Consider the following 18,495-nt stretch of genomic DNA (forward strand, 5'->3'; position numbering starts at 1 on the left):
TCGGAGGCCATAACCCATGTATCTTTTCATCGACCGATAAGGTATTACAGCTCTGAGTCCCTCCTTAGTATGAAGACTACTGGGGAAGGAGACTGTCTGCACTCATTCCAAGCGCTGTATCTGCCTGCGGTCTGTCCTACGTGCAAACATAAGCTGAATACTATCCAGCGTCATGATAATAAGCAGGACCATAACATGCTACTTTTAAACTGCAGGTCCCTACCTAAACATAGGACGGAAATTGCTCTTATGCTGGAGGAGCGCAGGCCAGACGTAGTTTTCTTAACAGAAACCTGGCTGACTCCAGACTCCGATCCAGATATTGTATCAGCCATGCCCCCGGGCTTCCAAATTATGCGGAAGGACCGGGCTGTAGGGAGAGGAGGTGGCCTGGCAATAATATACAAAGAACAGTTTTCTTGTCGATGTACATCTGAATCAATTCCTGACTGCGAAAGCCTCGCTTTCAGCATTGAATTCTCCCCCAATAACTGTTTCTCAGGCACCCTTATATACCAACCACCGGGCCCCCCAAAGCAGTTTCACAAGACCCTCCCATCGACCCTGGCCGAGGCGGTCACAACTTGTTCTAATTACACATTGCTAGGCGATCTTAATCTCCATTTTGATGTCGCTCATGATCATACCGCCACGGAGTTGGCGGATGACTTGGCGGCTTTACAATTGGAGCAGCTTGTCGATTCAGCCACCCACATCAAGGGCCATCTTTTGGACCCAGTATTCAGCAATTGTATCGAGCTCAAGGTTGGGAAACCTGTTTGTCTTCCGTGGACTGACCATTTACTTGTCCCCCTTACTTGGTCCATTCGCAAGCCACCTCACCTAACCCCTATTGTGAAGAACGCTAGAAACTGGGCTAGACTCCCAGTGGAGTCCTGGTCCAACAGTCTTATTATTTCCCGTCCCCCCTGTAACGTGGATCCCTGCACAGCCAATCAGGACTATGAGGAGTGGATCTTGAAATCTCTTGAGACCACACTCCCCCTCCGCAAAATCATTACGAAGCGTTCACAAAAAACTGCCCTCTGGTTTTCTCAGGAACTCAGGGGAAAAAAACGGCACTGTAGGAAACTAGAAAGATGGTGGCGTCTGGATTACTCCTTGGACGATAAAACCCAATACAGAGAGGCGATTAGAGCCTACAAAGACGAGGTAAAAACTGCCCAATTAACTTATTTTTCTACTCAAATCATGCGGGCAAAATTTAAACCTAAGGAAATCTTTCAGATAGTAAAGAGCCTCACTAAACCCCGCCCCCCCCCTCAACGCATCCATGTAAAACGTTAGCTCACTGTAATGACCTGGCAGTTTTTTTTCATCAAAAAGTCCTCCAAATTTACTCCTCATTTCCTGCCATGGTTCTTCACCCCGCTGCTCATACATGGCCAAGTCCGGTGGAGGCTCCCCTTCAACCCCCGGCAACCTTGGAACACTTTCCCTTGTTAGAACAGGATTCCCTGGAATCCCTAGCTCGGCAAGTAAAATCGGGGTTACCATGTGATCCAGCTCCACCAGAGGCAATGATGTCGGTAATTCAGGTTGTTCTCCCTACTATCAGGAATCTCCTCAATGCCTCTATTACCTCTGGCATAGTTCCACTCCCCTGGAAGCAGGCTATGGTGCGTGCACTGCTGAAGAAACCGAACCTTGATCCTGGCGACTTTAGCAGCTATCGCCCCATCTCCCTGCTTCCCTGGGTGAGCAAAATTCTAGAGAAGCACATCAATATACATCTAATGGACTTTCTCGAGAATAACCAGCTGCTGGATGTCACTCAAACGGGCTTTCGGCCTAGACATGGGACGGAGACTGCCTTACTAGCCGTCACCGAGGAAACCAGAAGGATCTTAGATCGAGGGGGATCAGTGGCAGTGGTCCTCCTCGATCTGAGCGCAGCATTTGACACGGTCAGTCACGATGTGCTGTTGCGCCGCCTTTCTGATGTTGGAATCTCAGGCAGGGCAATACTCTGGCTCAAATCGTTTCTGAGCAATAGGTCTTTTCAGATCTTCGAGGGAAATACGGTCTCCTCCAGCAAACCCCTGAGCTGTGGGGTTCCGCAGGGCTCTTCTTTAAGCCCTGCGTTATTTAACATCTATATGAGACCACTGGCTGAGGTTGTTCGTCCGTTTGGCATTAAGATCATTTCATACGCGGACGACACTCAGCTAGTGGTATCCCTGGCACAGGAGGACGGCCAATCTGCACAAATGGGGCTAACGAAATGTTTGGAGGAAGTAAAAAGCTGGATGACGAGCTCCTCCCTTAAGCTTAACGGGGATAAAACTGAGCTGATGCTCATGGGCCCCGCTGTTCCAACGCATTTTGACTCCCTCTGGCCTCCATGCCTAGGCACCCCCCCTGTACCCAAGGACAACATAAAAAGTCTGGGGGTATGGCTGGATAAAGCCTTAGCCTTTGACACCCAGGCCATCAAACTTTCTGCAACATGCTTTGGCCTCCTCAGGATGTTGAAAAGAGTGCTTCCACTTCTACCTGTGGAGGCCAAGCAGGTTGCTGTCCAAGGCCTGATCCAGTCTCGACTGGACTTTAACAACGTCCTGTATCTCGGTGCCCCCGATTATACACTGCGTAAGCTGCAGATTGTTCAAAACTGCGCGGTTCGCACATTGCTCCAATTGCCACGGAGACTGTCAGCCAAACCTGGGCTGAGTAGCCTGCATTGGCTCCCGGTTCGGCAAAGAATTGCCTTTAAGGCAATGTGCATATCCCATCAAGCCTTCTGGCACAAAGGACCGGCAATTAGCCGGGAACTAATCACACAGTACAACCCCAGGAAACACCTTCGCTCAAGCCACGCCTTTTTAGCAACAGTTCCCAGAATTAAGAGAACGAGAGCTGGTGGCAGGATGTTTTCCTATAAGGCCGCCAAACTGTGGAACCTCCTTCCCCTGCAACTCAGGTCTAACCCTATTCGGCTCTCCTTCCGTAAGCAATTAAAGACCTTTCTCTTTAACGCCCATAACTAACCTCCAGCTGATCGCCTCTGACAAATGACCTCACTCTCTAGGTAGTGCTTGGACGCCTCAGGGCAGCAATTCGCGCTTTATAAGTCTACGTTTCATTTCATTTCATTTCATTCTATGATGCTGCTATGGAGATCCTGCACAAGCCTTGCACCTCCTCCCGTCTAAATGCCAATGCTTCAGCCTTGCTATATTTAAGTGATGCAGTGCATAAATGTTGCAATCCCGGACTTTTATCTGCTTTCCAATGTGTTGCAATGGACTGATGGGAAATGAATAGCGCCAGGTCTATGAAATGGTTAGTTACTCTTCGAGCCGTCTTCCCCTTGAACTATCCTAGCAGCGCTACTTCTATTGTGAGCAGGTCTTTGCGACTCGTCACTTACGGTGATGCATCTATAACCTCACTCCATAGGGTTTCAACAGAAGGGCAATTCCAGAACATGCGAGCCATGTTGGTGCTCGGCATCTAGGAAAGAGACAGTTGGATCCAAACATTTTATGAAAGCATGCTGGTGTGAGATATGCTCTATGGGGGAAGTTATGTTGTATGTATTGCAAGTTAGCGTTAATGTGATGAGTCTACAACCGCTGCCCATGATGCAAAGCATGTGCACTAAAGAATGTTGCTGTGGCTCCGTGTAGGTGGACTTATACCACATGCTTAAAGCTTCTTATTGTGTGAGTCTAGGTGGTGGCTTAATCTCACATAGCTTTTCCCTTTATTTGTCATTAATTCTTAGCTCAAAACTTCTATATTTCAGAAATCTCAATTGACTCTCTTTCTGAGTCATCTTGCACCATTAATGAAGCCATAAACATGCATTTAATCCCACTTTGGTTAACATAAAATGTGCCGGCGTACCCTCAGGAAGTGCCTCTTCACCTTCCCATATCAGAACTGTACAATTCCCTCTCACAAAACTCTTCAATCCTTTAGTAAATGTCAAGTTTTCACAAGATTTGCAAATTAAACAATACACAATTTAATGTTTTGATTCTGTTCTGTAAACATCAAAGTTCTCCTCTACAATCCTATCAGTTGTTATTTATCAAAAACCTGCTAACAAATCTCAATGCGATACTCACACATTCACTGACATATCAGAGTGCAGTACCTTGACGTTAACAACCAATCGCAGCACGAAGGCACACCAACCGTCCAATCTCAGTGTGAAACACTATGACGTATGATCTCACTCCTTGCAGCAGTTCACCCTCCTTTACAATTTCTCTCATACTTACACAAACCAACTACAGAACTTCTCAATAGGTAAAACAAAACATATGTCAAATTGTTTGCTTTTTTTAACCCCTTGAGTGCCCCGCCCTTTCCCCCTCCTGTGCCGGCCCTTTCATTAGCGGGCGGGGTCCATGACGAGATAGTCTCGTCATGGGCACAGCGCAACCGCGCTCCATGACGAGACTATCTCGTCATGGGCACAGAAGGGGTTAAAAGGAAAACAATAACAATTCAACAACTGGAATATTAAGGGTTTTACACCTTCAGACTTTTATCATACACACACACAAAAATGTCATTCACAAGCAAATTCCCCACCAGCGTGAAATCCTCCTGATCAACACAGCTTCCCCTTTTTTGCGCAATTAGGTTCTGATAACATCAATCAATATTGGACAACCACAACAGAGTATTAGTATTTCTATCTCAATTGTGTAGGTGATGGTGCCTCACACCTTATACCACAAAATCTCTGCAAACATAAAATACTGTTCACCGATGGTTTATTCAAGTGCCTTCTACACTTGTCTCAATATGTTTTATTGTTCTAGGATTTTAGACTACGCCGAGTCTGAACTCTTTAATCTCTTCACATAGAAACAATAAACATCTCCATTCATCATACCATTTACTCTCAACTTAATAATACAATGGTAAACATAATTACAATTATAATAGATGTCGTATCACCCTATTAATACTCACACCTCCAAAAGAGCAACCGCCTTCGAAAATCGCACCTTGTCAGCTCCTCAAGTTCCGGTCATTAGATGTCAGGATTTGGGTATTTTATTCTAACTTGTGTAATTATTTATAGCTCCTTGCTCCAAATATTAAACTGTACTCTGCTACCAGAAAACTTATAGCGCGAACTGGGCCATAACTTTTCTTAATCGTTTACATAATACAAGTACGATTGAGTTAAATTACCAATTTACCACATAATACCAGTTTCCATGCTAGGATTTTCTTTCTTCCTGTGATGGATCTTTGAATATTGTATTAAAAATCAAGGAGCAAAATTTAACACGAGAACAAAAGTGACACAACAGCACGTTCAAACATGAAAAAGTCCTCATAAAGAGGGCCAAGTCCCATCACCCACCGAAGTGGCATGGTTCATCATCTGGGACCTCCCATAACCACACCTGGTGTGGTTATAGAGCTACAACTCCTTAGGTTACTGTAACAAGGAGGAGCTCAGGGATGTTTTCATTCCTATAATCGGGAGGATAAATTATCTCAGGGTGAGAAAGACTGCCATAAGTGTGGTGAGTCTAAATGCAGTGTGTGAGTTAGAAAAGTGATTTAAAATCGATTAACATTGGAAAATTATTTTATTATCCAATGGCATCAAGCTAAAAACAGCAGGAATCATAAAGGGAAACGTGTCCACAAATGTTATAGGAACACGTCCTCATGGGTCAACATGTTTCAGCCAACCTGTGTCTACCAAATGACAGTGGCTTTCGTCAGGACCATATGGTAACACTACTGCAAAATGTGAATAAGTGATAAGTGAAGAAAGGAACAATACAAATTACCAAAGTACCTACTTATCTGTAGATATGTGGCACTGTAGGAATGTAACTTAATCACCTGAAAACAGAAACACAATTATAGTACAAGGAAATGAATGATATGTGCTGGAAAATGTCATCTAAGTTTTTTGACATAATACAAATGTGTCATACATAAACATTTGTCATGCGTGCAAACTGCATTATCTTCTTACCCGCAATAAATCGGGGATGCGACCTACACTCCTGGTTACAGCTCAGGGCGTGAGGCAACGCTCTAGAAGACAAAAAAGAACTAACTAATGCCAAAGAAAACAGAAGATTGTTTGTTCATCTGTTTAAGCATAAAGTTGTTTAACCATAAAAACAGTATACAAATACAAATACAGGTGTGTCGAATGACTCCAGATCGCAAAGAACATGCTGCCATTCTTCTGGATAACGAATATTGGAATACACAGATTAACCAGGTCAGTATGCGAGCATGTCAATCCCGTAAATGCCAATAAAATGACAGAAAACAAGCGATAATCACAACGCGCATGTTTATTCAGCCAACAGTGATTGAAAGCCGAATATCTAGCATGTGGTTAAACTAAAAGTCCATTTGATCGTATATCACCACGCAGAGAGCAGGCTTACCTGTCCGTCGTTACCCCGGACCTTCTTCCCGGTTGTACCGAGTAGTAACCGGAACAGTGTGAGCCTGCCCCTCTTAAAGGTTATCTGTGTAACTCAAAGGGCATTGGACAGATCGTCACGTGATAGCGCGATGACACGTACTGAGCGTCAAAAGACGTGTAACACGCAAGGGATGCTGGGGAGTGTAGTCCTGGCGGTCACGTTTCAAGCATTCAATCGGAACTACGTGTTTATTTATGTAAAGATGAATCTTGTCAATAAAGCATTCATACAATGCACCCATATAGTGTATAAAAAAGGTTATTTTGACAGGTCGTGTGTCAAACAAGAAATGCCGAGTAAAGTGATGTTTTGAGAAACGTTACTGGGATTAGGTTGAATCTTCGCGTTTAGGTGAACGCGTCTTTAAGTGGAGGTATTTTAGCGGCGAGCCCACACCCTACATTGAACAACTATTTGGAACACAAGACGGGGGGGGTTTATAGCGCTCTGATTAGCTACCATGCCAGCATACTGGACGTACGTCCTACTATGCACGTCCTGGTTAGCAGTCGTGTATCGAACAAGCCTCACTGAGGATGTGAAGGTATATCTCAGGCTACCAGGTAAAATCAGAATGTTGGATAAGCCATATGGATATTGTGTACATAGAAATCCTGTATGGGACATAATGGCAGGAAACTTCACAGCTCTATAGTTGTTAACTCTGGGAGAAATAAACCAGATGTTAATGTGCAACAATCGTAGCACAGCAGCTAATGAGTACACTGCTTAACGCATCAGTTAAAGTGCCCCAGAGGCCGGATGTATGACGTTACAACGCATGCTATTACAACGCCTACGTTTACAACGCATTTTTTACAACGCAAACACTACTACAATGCAATACTTTACAACAAATGCTTTTACAACGCCAAACTTATTAAAATAATTAAAAGTGCTTTTACAACGAAAACCATTACAACGCATACCATTACAACACAAAATAAATATATTTTTTATTAAAAAGTTCAATAAAATCTGGCACGGGATGCAGGGAAATTAGGGGTTTTAGGGTGGGGAAGTGTATTAAAATGTGGAGCAAAACTGAACGTAAATCTACTGAAATGCATTACAAAATGTATGCGCGAGTATTAAAATTAATACTCGAGTATTAAAATTAATACTCCTATTTCCCCAAAAAATCTGTTTTCACACATTTTAAAGTTTTACACAAATAACGAAAAATTTAACAACAGTTCATATACATTTAAATCATGATTATATCAGAAAAAAACTGATGAAAACAGAAGACACATACACATAGTCGCCATTTTATCCATCTCACTTTGAAAACTTGTCCTACAACACTTTCTATGAAAACAATAGCAAAAGACATGCTCCAAAATGGATGCCAAAACGGAGCAAACAAATGAAAACTATACATCTGTTAATGATTTTTTAAATTATCATTTTACACAGCAAAATAAAATATACTAAAAAACACAACGAACGCTGTTTTTAAAAAAATTAATAGTGACACTGACTAAAACTTATAAATATCAGGAAGACACCATTTTGCAATCAGTTGATTATCAACTACCAGAGAGACCAGACGTAAAAACCTGACCCTCTGACACCTAGACTGTGACCTCGACTGACAGAACACTGCAATCCTTTGGAGAAGCATTGTTACTTTGCAACTACTAGTAAGTCACTAATATATTTTAACACCTTGTTTTTTCTAAAATCATGTTTTATTTCCTTACAAAATATGCTTGAAAAATATTTTTAATAATTTATAAAATGTACTGTTTTAAATTTTTTTTCAACAAAGAAACTTTAAGATATACCAACTTAAAAACATCTACTTGTTTTTCCTAAAACAGAAAGTTGTTTTTCTATCAAAAGCGAGATATCGTTTCCCTATTTTTCCATCACCTCAACGTAATCGACTCACCTTTGCTATTGTGAAGGTAAATGATTTAATTTTTTTTTTAATTCTTTAAATTTAAAAATATATTTTTATCATTAGCAAAAGTGTTGTATGGTATAGAGGTTAATATTATTTTTGAACAATCACGCTGCATCATAAACGAAATTGTGCGATGGTGCAGGAGTAACAATAACTAAAATGACTGCACTTAGGTACAGCAGTAGAGAAAGCGTTTGATGGTAAAGGGGTAACTATTACTATTCTAAGTCCCGGAAGGTGCAGCAGTAGGGAAATTGAGTGATGGTGTAGGGGTATCCATTACTACTCTAAGTTCATAATGTATTGAAAGTGTAGTATGTTTTGGTGTACCAATTATTATTCAATCTCAAGTGTGATGCAGCACCATGGAAAATATGATATGTGATGTAGTTACAGTGAAATAAAATATCAGATTTACAAACAATTTGTCTCTTTTTTTTTTTTTAAAACCAACGTTGTCAAAGTTGTTTTAACTTTTAACTTTTTTTTCATTTTCACAGACAATCGGTTGCAACTTTGTGTATAAAATCAGTAAAACAAATAACTTAAACTTCCAGCCAGCAGTCCAATTCCACAGCAGCAGCCAAACCAAGAAAAGAATCAACTAAAGAAATAGGTATTTTAAATTTTCACTGTTATAAATCCAACAATGTAATAGTCATACCTATTACTATTGTAACTCCAGGAAGGTGTAGAAGTAGGGTAAGTGTTGGATAGTGTAGGGGTACAATTTACTATTCTAACCAGGAAGGTGCAGCAGTAGGGAAAGTGTTGGATGGTGTAGGGGTACAATTTACTATTCTAACTCCAGGAAGGTGCAGCAGTAGGGAAAGTGTTGGATGGTGTAGGGGTATAATTTACTATTCTAACTCCAGGAAGGTGCAGCAGTAGGGAAAGTGTTGGATGGTGTAGGGGTAACAATTTACTATTCTAACTCCAGGAAGGTGCAGCAGTAGGGAAAGTGTTGGATGGTGTAGGGGTAACAATTTACTATTCTAACTCCAGGAAGGTGCAGCAGTAGGGAAAGTGTTGGATGGTGTAGGGGTAACAATTTACTATTCTAACTCCTGGAAGGTGCAGCAGTAGGGAAAGTGTTGGATGGTGTAGGGGTACAATTTACTATTCTAACTCCAGGAAGGTGCAGCAGTATGAAAATTGTTATGTAGTAAAATTTAAATACAATGTCATAATTTATAAAATGTAATCAAAATTTGCATTTGTCACCAACGTTGTGAAAGTGTTTAGTTTTTTCAATTTTTTTTTTCATTTTTCCAGACAATTGTTTGCAACTTTGTTGTAAAAATCTGATCAACACATAACTGAAAACTCCAGCCAGCAGGCCAATACCACAGCAGAAGCCTCACCAAGGAAACAAATCCAAAAAAAACAAGGTATTTTTAAACAACACTGTTATAAAACCATCAATATGTTAGTCAAACCATTTACTTATTATTTTTAATAAGATCCCAAAATGCATAAAAAAAGGGTTGTAGTTGAAATAACTTATTTTTCTAACTACAGGAAGGTGCAGCGGTAGGGAAAGTGTTGGATGGTGTAGGGGTAAAATGTACTATTCTAACTCCAGGAAGGTGCAGCAGTAGGGAAAGTGTTGGATGGTGTAGGGGTAACAATTACTATTCTAACTCCAGGAAGGTGCAGCAGTAGGGAAAGTGTTGGATGGTGTAGGGGTACAATTTACTATTCTAACTCCAGGAAGGTGCAGCAGTAGGGAAAGTGTTGGATGGTGTAGGGGTAACAATTACTATTCTAACTCCAGGATGGTGCAGCACTAGGGAAAGTGTTGGATGGTGTAGGGGTAACAATTACTATTCTAACTCCAGGAAGGTGCAGCAGTAGGGAAAGTGTTGGATGTTGTAGGGGTATAATTTACTATTCTAACTCCAGGAAGGTGCAGCAGTAGGGAAAGTGTTGGATGGTGTAGGGGTAACAATTTCTATTCTAACTCCAGGAAGGTGCAGCAGTAGGGAAAGTGTTGGATGTGTAGGGGTAACAATTTACTATTCTAACTCCTGGAAGGTGCAGCAGTAGGGAAAGTGTTGGATGGTGTAGGGGTAACAATTTACTATTCTAACTCCTGGAAGGTGCAGCAGTAGGGAAAGTGTTGGATGGTGTAGGGGTACAATTTACTATTCTAACTCCAGGAAGGTGCAGCAGTAGGGAAAGTGTTGGATGGTGTAGGGGTAACAATTACTATTCTAACTCCAGGAAGGTGCAGCACTAGGGAAAGTGTTGGATGGTGTAGGGGTAACAATTACTATTCTAACTCCAGGAAGGTGCAGCAGTAGGGAAAGTGTTGGATGTTGTAGGGGTATAATTTACTATTCTAACTCCAGGAAGGTGCAGCACTAGGGAAAGTGTTGGATGGTGTAGGGGTAACAATTTCTATTCTAACTCCAGGAAGGTGCAGCAGTAGGGAAAGTGTTGGATGGTGTAGGGGTACAATTTACTATTCTAACTCCAGGAAGGTGCAGCAGTAGGGAAAGTGTTGGATGGTGTAGGGGTACAATTTACTATTCTAACTCCAGGAAGGTGCAGCAGTAGGGAAAGTGTTGGATGGTGTAGGGTTAACAATTTACTATTCTAACTCCAGGAAGGTGCAGCAGTAGGGAAAGTGTTAGATGGTGTAGGGGTAACATTAGAGGTATTGTATTTACTTTTACATCCTAATTTCTTTTTCTTTTCTTCTCTTTTCAGATAATGTCAAGTTTTGAAGCAGCTAAATACATTAAATCGAGGAAAGGAAAAAATTTATTAAACCATGGAGGATACATATATAGTAAGGAAAGAATAAGTTTTCCTAGAAATCATTGGAGGTGTGTGCAATACTACACTACCCATTGCAGTGGCAGAGCGGTTACTCTTGATAATTTAGTTGTGAAAACAACAGAACATAACCACTCTGCCTCTGCAATGGAGGTAGAAATAAGAGAAACTGTTAATGAAATGAAAGCTATTGCAAGCACCTCCAATGATTCTACAGGATCCATTTTAAGAGAGGTTGCACAGCATGTCCCCAGTCATGTTGCTAGTAACATGCCTATAATTCCTAATTTGAGACGAATTATTCAAAGACAAAAGCAGGCAAGTAACATCCAATTATCTACACCACATACTTTTTCAGATATTAGAATTCCACATGATCTTTCTATTTCTTTTTCTGATGAACCTTTCCTTTTGCATGACAACGAAAACCCTCAGAAACGAATTCTTATTTTTAGTACCCCACGTAACCTTGCAAAGTTAGAAAATAGTGAAATTTGGATGATGGATGGGACGTTTAAAAGTACACCCCATCCTTTCACTCAAATTTACACTATACATGCCAAAATTAACAATAATGTAATTCCCTTAGTATATAGTTTGCTACCTGATAAGACTTCTGCAACATACTCTGAACTTTTATCAGTTATTAAAAGTAAAACATCTCAAAGTCCTAGGAAAATAATAATTGATTTTGAATTGAGCATGATCAATTTGATCAATAAAACGTACACGGATACCCAAATTCAGGGATGTTTTTTCCATTTTTCCCAGGCTTTTTGGCGTAAATTACAAAAACATCCCTAGTTGCAGAATATTCTCGTGATAGCAAACTACAGTTTGAACCAAAAAAATTAACAGCACTTTGTTTTGTTCCTCCCGATAGTGTGGACGAGTACTACACTGCTATTATAGAATCTGTTTATTATACAAGTAATGAAGAGAAATTGGCACCCATCCTAAATTATTTCGAGGACACATGGATTGGGCACCTAAGCAGATCGGGTTGCAGGAGGAAGCCACGATTCCATGTGGAGTGGTGGAACTGCTACACGAGCTGTTTAGAGGGAGAAGCAAAAACAAACAATGCCATTGAGGGATGGCATAACTCCTTCAACCATACAATTGGCAAACCTCATCCAAATTTCTACTCTTTTTTGGAAACTTTGAAGAAGGAGCAAAGTTTTCAAGAAATGAGACTAGCCCAAACACTTGCAGGTAGTCTAAACCCACGAGTAACTGTCAAAACTAAGGAAATGTCAGAGAGACTATTGGCTATATTACAACAATTTACGTTGTGTGTGGCTCTAGACTACCTGGAAAATCTTTCTAACATTCTTTCTTTCTAAAATTAGTTTTGTTCTTACTTTCCTGCTTTGCTTCAAATTTAAATATCCTTTAATTACAATTGGCATACAATTATTTATCAAACATTTTTTCAAATTTAAAAGTCGGGTCTCCTAATAATTGTATTTTTTTTTCAATCTTCATTTTTTTCTAAACAACCAATGTTACCAAATCAACTTTTCCATGATATTCGACCAACTTTTCCAAAACCAAAGGGCAGTAAAAAATTATTGGCAAACTTCATAAGTAACTACGACCCTTAAAATCCTCAAAAAAAACAACTATTCAAAAATTCATAAGTCAATCCATTTTCAAAAATGCACATTGCTGCATAAACACCAAATTAATAACAATCTTTTTTATCAAAAATTAAGAATACGCAATTTTTTTTTTTTTAAATGAAGATATAAATCATTATTATTGGTTCCAAAGTTATGAAATAAACATTGTTAACAGTAACTTAAATTACTTTTACAGTTACTTACATTTTTTAATGAACCAATACATTTTCGCGACCCGACATAGGCATACATTAATGACATAATTGTGGACATGTTTTAAAACATTTTAAACATCAATTAGTTATTCCACAACCTCTCCTTATTCTTTTTTTACTATACATGTTTCTTTTTTAAAGGTTTTATCTATAAATAAAAGTGAAAAAGTTTCCTACCTGGACGCAGATCAGCTTCCTGCTGCTTCCTCCTCCGATGCTCTTCAAAATGGCGCCTTACGTCTACGTTCACGTCATGACGTCATCGCGTGCATCAATGTTAATAATGGACTATTTAATTTACTTTTTCTGTAAATAAATGTTTATAAATATAAATAAATTATGTATATGTTTTGTAATAAATGTACATTATGTTATAAAAAAGTATAAAACATAAAAGTTTTTTCTATGTTTTTTATAATAAAGAAATATTTAATAAACCTTATTTGTTTACTGTTATTTATTTATCAAATTGTTATTTAAACATGTAAAATGTTAATTATAATTTGTAAATTTACTAAATGTGTTCCTTACCTCGACTCTATTTTCTTTTTCCTTTCAAACTTGCTTTTTCTTCTCTTTTCGCTCCTTCTTTTCTTGTTCCGCGGGTTGTATATTCTTAAGCTGCCAAAATAAATGAAGGACAATTTAGCACATAGACTTCAATGCAAAAGCGTGGGAATTTTTTTAAAGTAAGTTCTATATTATTATTTCTTATTTTTTTCGTATTAATATTATGTTTAATTAATTTTTAATAACTCTATGATTATTTTAGATATAATATAAAAAAAAATCTCCATTTTTTATATTTCATATTTAAATACTCCAAAAGTATTTTTTTTTTAAATGACTTGTTATCATTTTTTTATTTTAAATTTTATTTAAAAATAATCAAGTATTAATTATTCATAATACTCAAATTACTCAAGTATTAATCATTTTTATTACTAATCATATATTTTATTATTTCAAAAGAAATTAAAAAAATTATACACAATAATTATTTTTAGAATATAGTATTTAATATTATTAATAAAATATTAATTAATTATTTTTAACATACTCCAAAGTTACTTTTTTTTTCTTTTTATATTTTATTATATAATTTTCATTTTTATTAAGAAAGATAAAAATACTCAAGTATTAAACTCTCATAATACTACTCATTTTTAATTTCTTTTTTAAAATACTCTTTCATATTTTAAAAGTACTCCAGTATTAATCGTTTAAAGTACTACTCATATTTTTAAATGTTTCTTGAATATTAAATAATTAATACTCAATAATTACTCTTTCATATTTTTCTATTATAGTATTTAATATAAATAATAAAATATATTTTTTTTAATAAATACTCAATAATTACTCTTTCATATTTATCTATTATAGTATTTAATATAAATAATAAAATATTAATTAATTATTTTGCAAACATCCTAAATTAAAAAATTTATAAAAAATGCGTTGTAATGGTATATGCGTTGTAAAAGTACTTACCATATAACAGCATGCGTTGTAAATGCATGCGTTGTAAAAGTTTTTGCGTTGTAAAAAATGCGTTGTAATATCATTACGTTGTAAAAGTTGCGTTGTAAAGGTTGTTTCCCCTAGAGGCCCCTTCCTCAGATAGACCGGAAAGAGATTACCAATTCGTGCAGCAGGGGCTCCATGTATATGGGGATGTAGTTCATTGCAGTAATACAGGACGTTGGAGCGGGGGACAGGACAAAAGCCATGAGTCAAAAAGAACCCCCTCTATCAAATGGAAAAACAGAGACCCAACAGTATCACAACGAGGTCCAAGGAATTGCCTCATTGAGCCCCACTATATAGCTTTTGAGTTTAAAAACCCAGCGTTGTTCCTTTCTGAACAAAAATGTGGAAATGTCAGTGACATGGGACGGAATAAAAGGTTGTTCAAGAATCGTCCACTTGATATCATCAGGTCTGTGTTTCAGTTCCAAGAAGTGTCTAGTCAGGCGGGTTGCCTACTTTGGCATCTAATGGTACTTTTATGTTCCATTATCCTCAGTTTGACCTTTCTGGTGGTCATCCCCACGTATCTCATATCACAGGGGCAAGTAATCAGATAAATTACCCTCTCACTGTTGCAGTTAGTATGTTTTACCTGCCTCCAGGGTTTGTTTGTCCCATTGTCAACTTCTGTAGTATGTCGTGTGTTTGTACATACCACACAATTACCACAGGCATGATGCCCTTGAACAGGTGGCAGATTCCATAAGGTGTTAGTCTTGGAGACAACTGTAGTTTTTGGGCGCGTATGTACCAATGTATCTCGCAGGTTAGCACTTCTCTTGAACGAAAATAAAGGAGGACTAAGATGTACCTGTCCCACATTTAGAATGCGCCAATGTTTGTGTATTATTTTCTGTAGTTGGTTAGAGTGAGTGCTGAACGTTTGAACACAGGTCAGTCTGTCCAAAGGGGCCTTAAGTACAGGCGGTTCTAGTAGGGCTTCTCGGTTATTATTGCTAGCCCGCTTGTATGATTGTCTAATCAATTTCAAGGGGTACTGCCTAGCCTTCAAATTCTGGGAGAGGACGTCAGCATGCTCTTTGAACTTGTCTGTACTGGAACAGTTACGCCTCAATCGGAGAAATTGCCCAAATGGTAGGCCTGATCTTAGTGACTTGGGATGGAAACTGTCATATGACAAAAGGGAATTTCTTGCCATAGGTTTAGTGTATAACTCACTCCCTAGTCCATTGGCAGTGGGGAAGATAAGAAGGTCCAAAAATGGCAAGCTAAGCTTGCTCGCTTCCATGGTGAAATTGAGGAAGACATTCTGGTCATTAAGCCACAGATGGAAGGTCTCTAGAGTGGCATAGTCACCTCGCCATATGACGAAAACATCGTCGATATAACGTTTCCATATGACTATGTAGTCACGAAAGGGGTTGCTGGTACACAAAACGCATTGTTGTTCGAACAGGTGTACATACAGATTGGCCAGGCTGGGGGCAAAAACGCTGCCCATAGATGTACCTGATATTTGTAAATAGTACTGGTTTTCAAACTGGAAAAAGTTCTCAGTCATGGCCAGCCTGGCACACTCCATGATGAATCCCACTGGCGAGCTCAACCCAATTGTATTAGCTTCTAGGAGCCCTCTGATGGCTTCGAGTGTCTCTGTCTGGGGGATGCAAGTATACAGAGATTCCACATCGAAACTGACGAGGAAATCCGTATTTGTGTTGTAATCCAAACCTGAGAGCAACTGTAAGACCTCCTTAGTGTCCTGCAAGTATGTTGGCATGGTTTTAACCAAAGGCCTGAGAAATACATCAACAAATGTGGAGAGTGGTTCCAGTAACGAGCCCAACCCAGAGATAATGGGCCTACCGGGGGGAGGACGTTGTACCTTGTGGATTTTGGGCAGTACGTAGAAGTATGGGGTGACCGGGTGTTCAGTCACCAAAAATTCTGCTTCACGTGCTGAAATCCAACCCTCTAGTTTGGCCTCATTGACGAGCTCCAAAATTTCTTTTTTGATGCGGGATGTAGGATCTGACTCAAGGGTTTTGTAAAATCTCTCGTCACTAAGTTGTCTTAAACACTCAGTACTGTAGTCTAGAGCGTCAAGAATCACAATAGCCCCACCCTTATCGGCGGGCTTAATGATGAGCGTGGAATTTTTGGAGAGAGAGGTCAGAGCCTGCTTCTCTAGATTAGGTAAATTATGATACTGTCGGGTAGGTTTAGTCATGAGTTCAGAGATCTCTTTAGTTACGGCTGTCTCGTAAGCAAGAACATGAGGAGGCAAAGACTGTGCAGGTGGATTGAATGTGGATTTGTTCCTAAGACCGCTATCAGTCACACCGTCTTCCAGTGTAGTGTCCTCATGACTTTTATCTCTAAAGAAAAAATGCAGTCTGATTTTCCGAAAAAACTTGGCTATCTCACACTGGAGAGTGAACGGATCCCCCGTATTGGTCGGTACAAAGCCCAGGCCTCTATTAAGGACTTTCTCTTCCATATCAGTTAAAGTGTAAGAGCTCAAATTAACCACTAACTGCTGCTGGGTCCTGCCCCTGTTGGGCCCTTCGCTGAACTGCGGAGATTCCGTGGTGATGTTGGTGCTGGTGGGCTCCAATGGACCCTCGTTTGGTTTGGGGTTTGTTGACCTCTTCTTCGTCCCCTTGAACGTCCCCGGCCCTGGCCTAAAAAAGGCTGGTTGTGGAAAAACTGCGGGGGGGGATTGAAAGGCATCATGTTTGGAAGAAAGGGAGGGTTGGGATATTGCCATGGTGGAGGCTGCCACCATTGTGGTTGTTGGTTACCTCGCCAGTTCCGCCTAGAGTTGTTACCCCTTCCTCTATTCCGTGTTGGCTCGTGAGTGGTAGAGTCAGAATCACTTGACCAACCTTCTGATCCAGAAGAGGAATAGTTGGAGCCATATCGTCTGCCTTTCCTATTGAACTCAGGTGGTACATAGTTCTCTTGTGTGTAGGGATAGACTCTTTCAAAGGAAAATTTGGCTAGATCTTTTGACGCTCAGTACGTGTCATCGCGCTATCACGTGACGATCTGTCCAATGCCCTTTGAGTTACACAGATAACCTTTAAGAGGGGCAGGCTCACACTGTTCCGGTTACTACTCGGTACAACCGGGAAGAAGGTCCGGGGTAACGACGGACAGGTAAGCCTGCTCTCTGCGTGGTGATATACGATCAAATGGACTTTTAGTTTAACCACATGCTAGATATTCGGCTTTCAATCACTGTTGGCTGAATAAACATGCGCGTTGTGATTATCGCTTGTTTTCTGTCATTTTATTGGCATTTACGGGATTGACATGCTCGCATACTGACCTGGTTAATCTGTGTATTCCAATATTCGTTATCCAGAAGAATGGCAGCATGTTCTTTGCGATCTGGAGTCATTCGACACACCTGTATTTGTATACTGTTTTTATGGTTAAACAACTTTATGCTTAAACAGATGAACAAACAATCTTCTGTTTTCTTTGGCATTAGTTAGTTCTTTTTTGTCTTCTAGAGCGTTGCCTCACGCCCTGAGTTGTAACCAGGAGTGTAGGTCGCATCCCCGATTTATTGCGGGTAAGAACATAATGCAGTTTGCACGCATGACAAATGTTTATGTATGACACATTTGTATTATGTCAAAAAACTTAGATGACATTTTCCAGCACATATCATTCATTTCCTTGTACTATAATTGTGTTTCTGTTTTCAGGTGATTAAGTTACATTCCTACGGTGCCACATATCTACAGATAAGTAGGTACTTTGGTAGGTTGTATTGTTCCTTTCTTCACTTATCACTTATTCACATTTTGCAGTAGTGTTACCATATGGTCCTGACGAAAGCCACTGTCATTTGGTAGACACAGGTTGGCTGAAACATGTTGACACATGAGGACGTGTTCCTATAACATTTGTGGACACGTTTCCCTTTATGATTCCTGCTGTTTTTAGCTTGATGCCATTGGATACTGAATAAAATAATTTTCCAATGTTAATCAATT

At 39.6% G+C, this 18,495-nt stretch overlaps 1 long non-coding RNA gene across 1 annotated transcript in view; it reads right to left on the bottom strand.

The window, feature by feature from the left end:
* Positions 1-18,495, bottom strand: part of LOC146862195 (uncharacterized) — a 63,337-nt gene that overhangs the window by 6,488 nt on the left and 38,354 nt on the right. Inside the window, exon 2 of the long non-coding RNA XR_014978109.1 lies at positions 5,987-6,048. This is a non-coding gene — a long non-coding RNA (uncharacterized LOC146862195). The remainder of the gene's footprint in view (positions 1-5,986; positions 6,049-18,495) is intronic.

The sequence above is a fragment of the Triturus cristatus genome, chromosome 2_2 (assembly GCF_964204655.1).
Source record: "Triturus cristatus chromosome 2_2, aTriCri1.1, whole genome shotgun sequence".
Classification (NCBI taxonomy): Eukaryota; Metazoa; Chordata; class Amphibia; order Caudata; family Salamandridae; genus Triturus; species Triturus cristatus.